Here is an 11,228-nt window from a genome sequence, read left to right on the forward strand (position 1 = left end):
AACAGTTTAAATCATAAGTCCCAAGCACGAGAATCTGTTTGCACACAAGTTCGGTAGCGTATATGGCCACCATGTGCGTTGACAACTACCACACAACGCCTCCGCATGGACCTTTTGATGCTTGTGAACACATGATTGGAAAGACGACGCCATTGTTGCTGCAAAATTGTGCAAAGATCTTGCTAGTTCTGTGGTTGGTTCTGGAGAGTGCGCATACTTCTGCCAAGAGCATCCCAGACGTGTTCGATGGGATTGAGGTCGGGAGACCTTGACGGCCAGTCCATGACGTTGACTCCCGCATGCGGAAGGAAATTCCTTGTCAAAATTGCTTCATGGGGTCTGGCATTGTCGTGTTGGAAGATCAAACCTGGTGCATGTGCTGCAAAACAGGCAGAAGTTCTGGTACCAGTACCTGGTCGCGGTAAGCAGCAGCGTTGAGGTTGCCACTCATGACAAGAAGCCTGGAACGTGCATTGCCACAAAAAGCACCCCACACCATGACACTTCCGCCTCGAAATCTGTCAACTTCCTGTACACAACACTAGGCGTAATGTTCATGACGGCGCCTCCACACCCTCGCCCTACCATCAGCAAATCGAAGATTAAATCGGGATTCATCACTGAAGACGATATGATTCCAATACCTCTGAGTCATTCGTGAGTGTCGCTCTTCCCACAATTGACGTTGACGTCTGTGTAATTGAGTCAGAATCAGCCCGCAGTTTCGTGGCCATTACTGTTTAAATACACAATAAGGGTCGACAATGATAACTTGACAAAATGTTAAAATTTTAGGATTGTGAAGTTTTTAATTTGGTTCAGTATACAGTCAATGACACTTCACTGTCAAGAAGACGCCCTGGATGCAGAAGAGTTCTATGACATCTCGAGGCATTAATTGCCAAGATTATATTCAGTGGCACTTCATTGTCACGAAGACACCCTTGAGACAAAAGAGTTTGAAGAGGATAATTCTATTCATGAATTGCTGAGGATACGTTCATTGACACTTCACTGTCAGGAAGACACACAGGAGGCAAAATATATCCATGAGGACATTTCGAGGCATTGATTGCTAAGAATACACTCAGTGACACTTCACTGTCACAAAGATACCCGAGGGGCAGAAAAATTCCATAATGACATTTCGAGGCATTGATTGCTATGAATAAATTCAGTGACACTTCACTGTCACGAAGACACCTTGGTTGCAGAGGAGTTCCATGACAACTCGACGCATTGATTACCAAGATTTTATTGAGTGGCACTTCATTGTCACGAAGACACCCTTGAGACAGAAGAGTTTGAAGAGGATATTTCGACTCATTGATTGCTAAGAATACATTCAGTGACACTTCACTGTCACGAAAACACCTTGGATGCAGAGGAGTTCTCTCGAAGGATTTATTGCCAAGATTATATTGAGTGGCACTTCATTGTCAGGAAGACACCCTTGAGACAGAAGAATTTGAAGAGGATATTTCGAGGCATTGATTGCTAAGAATACGTTCAGTGACACCTCACTGTCAAGAAGACACCATGGATGCAGAAGAGTTCTCTCGAGGCATTTATTGCCAAGATTATATTGAGTGGCACTTCACTGTCAGGAAGACACCCTTGAGACAGAAGAATTTGAAGAGGATATTTGGAGGCATTGATTGCTAAGAATATATTCAGTGACATTTCACTGTCACGAAGACACCCTAGAAGCAGAGGAATTCGATGAGGACATTTCGAGGCATTGATTGCCAAGAATATACTGAGTCAAATTAAAAACTTCACATATTTATAAGTAATCCTATATATGATTTATACCGGACAAATGTATCAGAGAAGGTACTTTTTAATCATTAATGTCCAAAGAAGGATTTTAATTAACGGTGGTCACCATTATTTGTTCCAAGCACCTACGGTATTCTGTAATAACATCAACAGTTAAAATCATAAGTCCCAAGCACGAGAATCTGCTGACACACAAGTTCGGTAGCGTATATGGCCACCATGTGCGTTGACAACTGCCACACAACGCCTCCGCATGGACCTTTTGATGCTTGTGAACACAAGATTGGAAAGACGACGCCATTGTTGCTGCAAAATGGTGCAAAGATCTTGCTAATTCTGTGGTTGGTTCTGGAGAGTGCGCATACTTCTGCCAAGAGCATCCCAGACGTGTTCGATGGGATTGAGGTCGGGAGACCTTGGCGGCCAGTCCATGACGTTGACTCCCGCATGCGGAAGAAATTCCTTGTCAAAATTGCTTCATGGGGTCTGGAATTGTCGTGTTGGAAGATCAAACCTGGTGCATGTGCTGCCATAAAAGGCAGAAGTTCTGGTGCCAGTACCTGGTCGCGGTAAGCAGCAGCGTTGAGGTTGCCACGGATGACAAGAAGCCTGGAACGTGCATTGCCACAAAAAGCACCCCACACCATGACATTTACGCCTCGAAATCTGTCAACTTCCTGTACACAACACTAGGCGTAACGTTCATGACGGCGCCTCCACACCCTCGCCCTACCATCAGCAAATCGAAGATTAAATCGGGATTCATCACTGAAGACGATATGATTCCAATTCCTCTGAGTCCATCGTTAGTGTCGTTGTGCCCAAAATTGACGTTGGCGTCTGTGTAATTGAGTCAGAATCAGCCCGCAGTATGGCTGACGTGCGTGAAGGTGAGCAGTTCTCAGACGGTTTCGAACAGTTTGCGCACTCAGTCTACCCCTAAACAGTTCATTTCTGGTTGATGTTGCCGTCAAAAATCGGTTACGGAGGTGATGTAAGACAATCTGACGATCCTCTGCATGTGACGTCCCACGTGGTCGGCCTGGCCGAGGGTGATCAGCGGTGGTACCCGTTTGCTGTAGACGCGTCTGTAAATCATAAACAGTCCGACTAAAACCCATCGTCCTTGCTACTTCAGCTACGGACGTTCCCGTCTGCAACATGCCGATGGCACGTTCACGTTTCACATTTGAAAGGCGTGGCATGACAAATGGCCGTAAAGACTTTTGTTTTCTTGTTTTTTTTCGTTTTTTTTATTAATGACTGCTAACAAGTATGGCTGAAAACACGTGCGGTATTGTGGCCACGTGACCAGTTGCAGGTGAAAAAACACTTTTGTCACTATAGTGCTGTGCACATGATTTTGATCGATTCACCTGCAAAAAAATGGGTGTTATCTGAAGACAATACGTGGCCATTACTGTTGAAATACACAATAAGGGCCCACAATGATAACTTGTCAAAATGTTAAAACTTTAGGATTGTGAAGTTTTTAATTTGGTTCAGTATACAGTCAATGACACTTCACTGTCACAAAGAAACCCTGGAGACAGAAGAGTTTGATGAGGACATTTCGAGGCATTGATTGCTGTGAATACATTCAGTGACACTTCACTGTCACGGAGACACACTGGAAGTAGAAAAAATTCCATGAGGACATTTCGAGGCACTTCATTGCTAAGAATACATTCAGTGACACTTCACCGTCACGAAGACACCTTGGATGCAGAAGAGTTTCATGACATCTCGAGGCATTCATTACCAAGATTATATTGAGTGGCACTTCACTGTCACGAAGACACCCTTGAGACAGAAGAGTTTGAAGAGGATATTTCGACTCATTGATTGCCAAGAATACATTCAGTGACACTTCACTGTCACGAAGACACCTTGGATGCAGAAGAGTTCCATGACATCTCGAGGCATTGATGGCCAAGATTATATTGAGTGGCACTTCATTGTCACGAAGACACCCTTGAGACGGAAGGGTTTGAAGAGGATATTTGTATTCATTCATTGCTGAGGATACGTTCAGTGACACTTCTCTGTCACAAAGACACCCTATAGACAGAAGAGTTTGAAGAGGACATTTCGAGGCATTGATTGCTGTGAATACATTCAGTGGCACTTCACTGTCACGAAGACACCCTTGAAACAGAAGAGTTTGAAGAGGATAATTCGATTCATTCATTGCTGAGGATACGTTCAATGACACTTTACTGTCACGAAGACACCTTGGGTGCAGAGGAATTCTATGAGATCTCGAGGCATTAATTGCCAAGATTATATTGAGTAGCCATTCACTGTCACGAAGACATCCTTGAGACGGAAGGGTTTGAAGAGGATATTTCTATTCATTCATTGCTAAGGATACGTTCAGTGACACTTCACTGTCACAAAGACACCTATGAAACAAAATAATTCCATGAGGACATTTCGAGGCATTGATTGCTATGAATACATTCAGTGACACTTTAATATCACGAAGACACCATTGAGGTAGAAAGAATTATATGACATCTAGACGCACTGATTACCAAGATTATATTGAGTGGCACGTCACTATCACAAAGACACCCTTGAGACACAAGAGTTTGAAGAGGATATTTCTATTCATTGATTGCTGAGGATGCGTTCAGTGACACTTCACTGTCACAAAGACACACTGGAAGTAGAAGAATTCCATGAGAACATTTCGAGGCATTGATTGCTATGAATACATTCAGTGACACTTCACTGTCACAAAGACACCCTAGGGGCAGAAAAATTCCATGTTTTCATATGGGGGAATTGATTGCTAAGAATACATTTAGTGACACTTCACTGTCACAAAGACACACTGGAAGCAGAAGAATTCCATGAGAACATTTCGAGGCATTGATTGCTATGAATACATTCAGTGACACTTCAGTGTCACGAAAACACCTTGGATGCAGAAGAATTTTATGACATCTCGAGGCATTAGATGCCAAGATTATATTCATTGACACTTCACTGTCACGAAGACATCCTTAGGACAGAAGAGTTTGAAGAGGATATTTCTATTCATTCATTGCTGAGGATACGTTCAGTGACACTTCACTGTCACAAAGAAACCCTGGAGTCAGAAGAGTTTGATGAGGACATTTCGAGGCATTGATTGCTGTGAATACATTCAGTGACACTTCACTGTCACGGAGACACACTGGAAGTAGAAAAAATTCCATGAGGACATTTCGAGGCACTTCATTGCTAAGAATACATTCAGTGACACTTCACTGTCACGAAGACACCTTGGATGCAGAAGAGTTCCATGACATCTCGAGGCATTGATGGCCAAGATTATATTGAGTGGCACTTCATTGTCACGAAGACACCCTTGAGACAAAAGAGTTTGAAGAGGATATTTCTATTCATTCATTGCTGAGGATACGTTCAGTGACACTTCTCTGTCACAAAGACACCCTATAGACAGAAGAGTTTGAAGAGGACATTTCGAGGCATTGATTGCTTTGAATACATTCAGTGACACTTCACTGTCTCAAAGACACCCTTGAAACAGAAGAGTTTGAAGAGGATAATTCGATTCATTCATTGCTGAGGATACGTTCAATGACACTTTACTGTCACGAAGACACCTTGGGTGCAGAGGAATTCTATGAGATCTCGAGGCATTAATTGCCAAGATTATATTGAGTAGCCATTCACTGTCACGAAGACATCCTTGAGACGGAAGGGTTTGAAGAGGATATTTCTATTCATTCATTGCTAAGGATACGTTCAGTGACACTTCACTGTCACAAAGACACCTATGAAACAAAATAATTCCATGAGGACATTTCGAGGCATTGATTGCTATGAATACATTCAGTGACACTTTAATGTCACGAAGACACCATTGAGGTAGAAAGAATTATATGAAATCTAGACGCACTGATTACCAAGATTATATTGAGTGGCACGTCACTATCACAAAGACACCCTTGAGACACAAGAGTTTGAAGAGGATATTTCTATTCATTCATTGCTGAGGATGCGTTCAGTGACACTTCACTGTCACAAAGACACACTGGAAGCAGAAGAATTCCATGAGAACATTTCGAGGCATTGATTGCTATGAATACATTCAGTGACACTTCACTGTCACAAAGACACCCTAGGGGCAGAAAAATTCCATGTTTTCATATGGGGGAATTGATTGCTAAGAATACATTTAGTGACACTTCACTGTCACAAAGACACACTGGAAGCAGAAGAATTCCATGAGAACATTTCGAGGCATTGATTGCTATGAATACATTCAGTGACACTTCAGTGTCACGAAAACACCTTGGATGCAGAAGAATTTTATGACATCTCGAGGCATTAGATGCCAAGATTATATTCATTGACACTTCACTGTCACGAAGACATCCTTAGGACAGAAGAGTTTGAAGAGGATATTTCTATTCATTCATTGCTGAGGATACGTTCAGTGACACTTCACTGTCACAAAGACACCCTTGAAACAGAAGAGTTTGAAGAGGATATATCGATTCATTGATTGCTAAGAATACATTCATTGACACTTCATTGTCACGAAGGCACCTTGGATGCAGAAGAATTCTATGGCATCTCGAGGCATTAATTGCCAATATTATATTGGGTGGCACTTCATTGTCACGAAGACACCCTTGAGACAGGAGAGTTTGAAGAGGATATTTCTATTCATTCATTGCTGAGGATACGTTACGTGACATTTCACTGTCACGAAGACACCTTGGATGCAGAAGAGTTCCATGGCATCAAGATGCACGGATGGCCAAGATTATTTTGAGTGGCACTTCACTGTCACAAAGACAGCCTGGAGGCAGATGGTTTCTAAGTGCTCATTTCGATCCATTGATTGCTAAAAATACATTAATGAAACTTCACGGTCATGTAGACACCCCGGAGGCAGAAGAGCTCTAACATGACATTATGAGGCATTGATTGCTAAGAATACATTCAATGACACTTCACCGTCACAAAGACACCTTGGATGCAGAAGAATTCTATGGCATCTCGAGGCATTAATTGCCAAGATTATATTGAGTAGCCATTCACTGTCACGAAGACATCCTTGAGTAAGAAAAGTTTGAAGAGGAAATTTCTTGTCATTCATTGCTGAGAATACATTCATTGACACGTCACTGTCACGAAGAAACATCGGATGCAGACGAATTCTTTTTCATCTCGAAGCATTAATTGCCAAGATTATATTGAGTGGCACTTCATTGTCACGAAGACACCCTTGATACAGAAGATTTTGAAGAGGGTATTTCTATTCATTCATTGCTGAGGATACATTCAGTGACACTTTACTGTCACGAAGAAACCTTGGATGCAGAAGAATTCTATGGCATCTCGAGGCATTAATTGCCAATATTATATTGAGTGGCACTTCATTGTCACGAAGACACCCTTGAGACAGGAGAGTTTGAAGAGGATATTTCTATTCATTCATTGCTGAGGATACGTTACGTGACATTTCACTGTCACGAAGACACCTTGGATGCAGAAGAGTTCCATGGCATCAAGATGCACGGATGGCCAAGATTATTTTGAGTGGCACTTCACTGTCACAAAGACAGCCTGGAGGCAGATGGTTTCTAAGTGCTCATTTCGATCCATTGATTGCTAAAAATACATTAATGAAACTTCACGGTCATGTAGATACCCCGGAGGCAGAAGAGCTCTAACATGACATTATGAGGCATTGATTGCTAAGATTACATTCAATGACACTTCACCGTCACAAAGACACCTTGGATGCAGAAGAATTCTATGGCATCTCGAGGCATTAATTGCCAAGATTATATTGAGTAGCCATTCACTGTCACGAAGACATCCTTGAGTAAGAAAAGTTTGAAGAGGAAATTTCTTGTCATTCATTGCTGAGAATACATTCATTGACACGTCACTGTCACGAAGAAACATCGGATGCAGACGAATTCTTTTTCATCTCGAAGCATTAATTGCCAAGATTATATTGAGTGGCACTTCATTGTCACGAAGACAGCCTTGAGACATAAGAGTTTGAAGAGGATATTTCTATTCATTGATTGCTGAGGATACGTTCAGTGACACTTCTCTGTCACAAAGACACCTTTGAAACAGAAGAGTTTGAAGAGGATATTTCTATTCATTCATTGCTGATGATGCGTTCAGTGACACTTCCCTGTCACAAAGACACCCTAGTGGCAGAAATATTCCATGTTTTCATATGGGGGAATTGATAGCTAAGAATACATTTAGTGACACTTCACTGTCACAAAGACACACTGGAAGCAGAAGAATTCCATGAGAACATTTCGAGGCATTGATTGCTATGAAAACATTCAGTGACACTTTACTGTCACGAAAACACCTTGGATGCAGACGAATTCTATTTCATCTCGAAGCATTAATTGCCAAGATTATATTGAGTGGCACTTCATTGTCACAAAGACACCCTTGAAACAGAAGAGTTTGAAGAGGATATTTCTATTCATTCATTGCTGAGGATACATTAATTCACACTTTACTCTCACGAAGACACCTCGGATGCAGACGAATTCTATTTCATCTCGAAGCATTAATTGCCAATATTATATTGAGTGGCACTTCATTGTCACAAAGACACCCTTGAAACAGAAGAGTTTGAAGAGGATATTTCTATTCATTCATTGCTGAGGATACATTAATTCACACTTTACTCTCACGAAGACACCTCGGATGCAGACGAATTCTATTTCATCTCGAAGCATTAATTGCCAATATTATATTGAGTGGCACTTCATTGTCACAAAGACACCCTTGAAACAGAAGAGTTTGAAGAGGATATTTCTATTCATTCATTGCTGAGAATACATTAATTGACACGTCACTGTCACGAAGACACCTTGGATGCAGAAGAATTCTATGACATCTCAAGGTATTAATTGCCAAGATTATATTGAGTGGCACTTCATTGTCACGAAGACAGCCTTGAGACACACGAGTTTGGAGAGGATATTTCTATTCATTGATTGCTGAGGATATGTACAGTGAAACTTTAGTGTCACAAAGACACCTATGAAGCGAAATAGTTCCATGAGGACATTTCGAGGCATTGATTGCTTTGAATACATTCATTGGCTCTTTAATGTCACGAAGATATCTTGGATGCAGAAGAGTTCTATGACATCTAGACGCATTAATTGCCAAGATGATATTGAGTGGCACGTCATTGTCACAAAGACACCCTTGAGACAGAAGAGTTTCAAGAGGATATTTCTATTCATTCATTGCTGCGGAAACGTTCATTGACACTTTAATGTCACGAAGACACCTTGGATGCAGAAGAATTCTATGACATCTAGACGCACTGTTTACCTAGATTATATTGAATGGTACGTCACTGTCGTAAAGACACCCTTCAGACAGAAAAGTTTGAAGAGGATATTTCTATTCATTGATTGCTGAGGATACGTTCAGTGACACTTTACTGTCACAAAGACACCTTTGAAGTAAAAAATTCCATGAGGACATTTCGAGGCATTGATTGCGATAAATACATTCAGTGACACTTCATTGTCAAGAAGACACCATGGAGGCAGAATAGTTCTTTGAAATCTAGACGCACGGATTGCCAAGATTATATTAAGTGGCACGTCACTTTCACAAAAACAACCTTGAGACAGAAGAGTTTGAAGAAGATATTTCGATTCATTGATTGTTAAAAATACATTTAGAGACACTTCACTGTCACGAAGACACCTTGGATGCAGATGAATTCTATGACATCTCGAGGCATTGATTGTCCAGATTATATTGAGTGGCACTTCATTGTCACGAAGACACCCTTGAGACAGAAGAGTTTGAAGAGGATATTTCTATTCGTTCATTGCTGAGGATACGTTCAGTGACACTTCACTGTCAGGAAAACAACCTTGAGGCAGGAGAATTCCATGAAGACGTTTCGAGGCATTGATTACTAAGAATACATTCAGTGACACTTCATTGTCACGAAGACACTTTGGATGTAGAAGAGTTCCATGATATTTCCAGGCATTGATTGCCAAGATTATATTGAGTGGCACTTCATTGAGGATAGTTCTATTCATTCATTGCTGAGGATACATTAATTCACACTTTACTCTCACGAAGACACCTCGGATGCAGACGAATTCTATTTCATCTCGAAGCATTAATTGCCAATATTATATTGAGTGGCACTTCATTGTCACAAAGACACCCTTGAAACAGAAGAGTTTGAAGAGGATATTTCTATTCATTCATTGCTGAGAATACATTAATTGACACGTCACTGTCACGAAAACACCTTGGATGCAGAAGAATTCTATGACTTCTCAAGGTATTAATTGCCAAGATTATATTGAGTGGCACTTCATTGTCACGAAGACAGCCTTGAGACGCACGAGTTTGAAGAGGATATTTCTATTCATTGATTGCTGAGGATATGTACAGTGAAACTTTAGTGTCACAAAGACACCTATGAAGCAAAATAATTCCATGAGGACATTTAGAGGCATTGATTGCTTTGAATGCAGTCATCGGCACTTTAATGTCACGAAGATATCTTGGATGCAGAAGAGTTCTTTGACATCTAGACGCACTGATTGCCAAGATTATATTAAGTGGCACTTCACTGTCACAAAGACACCCTTGAAACAGAAGAGTTTGAAGAGGATATTTCTATTCATTCATTGCTGAGGATGCGTTCAGTGACACTTCCCTGTCACAAAGACACCCTAGGGGCAGAAAAATTCCATGTTTTCATATGGGGGAATTGATAGCTAAGAATACATTTAGTGACACTTCACTGTCACAAAGACACACTGGAAGCAGAAGAATTCCATGAGAACATTTCGAGGCATTGATTGCCATGAAAACATTCAGTGACACTTTACTGTCACGAAAACACCTTGGATGCAGACGAATTCTATTTCATCTCGAAGCATTAATTGCCAATATTATATTGAGTGGCACTTCATTGTCACAAAGACACCCTTGAAACAGAAGAGTTTGAAGAGGATATTTCTATTCATTCATTGCTGAGAATACATTAATTGACACGTCACTGTCACGAAGACACCTTGGATGCAGAAGAATTCTATGACATCTCAAGGTATTAATTGCCAAGATTTTATTGAGTGGCACTTCATTGTCACGAAGACAGCCTTGAGACACACGAGTTTGGAGAGGATATTTCTATTCATTGATTGCTGAGGATATGTACAGTGAAACTTTAGTGTCACAAAGACACCTATGAAGCAAAATAATTCCATGAGGACATTTCGAGGCATTGATTGCTTTGAATACATTCAGTGACACTTCACTGTCACGAAGATATCTTGGATGCAGAAGAGTTCTTTGACATCTAGACGCACTGATTGCCAAGATTATATTAAGTGGCACTTCACTGTCACAAAGACACCCTTGAAAGAGAAGAGTTTGAAGAGGAT

This window comes from Haliotis rufescens, unplaced genomic scaffold (assembly GCF_023055435.1).
Source record: "Haliotis rufescens isolate VD_foot unplaced genomic scaffold, xgHalRufe1.0.p SCAF_12, whole genome shotgun sequence".
In the NCBI taxonomy this organism is placed as follows: Eukaryota; Metazoa; Mollusca; class Gastropoda; order Lepetellida; family Haliotidae; genus Haliotis; species Haliotis rufescens.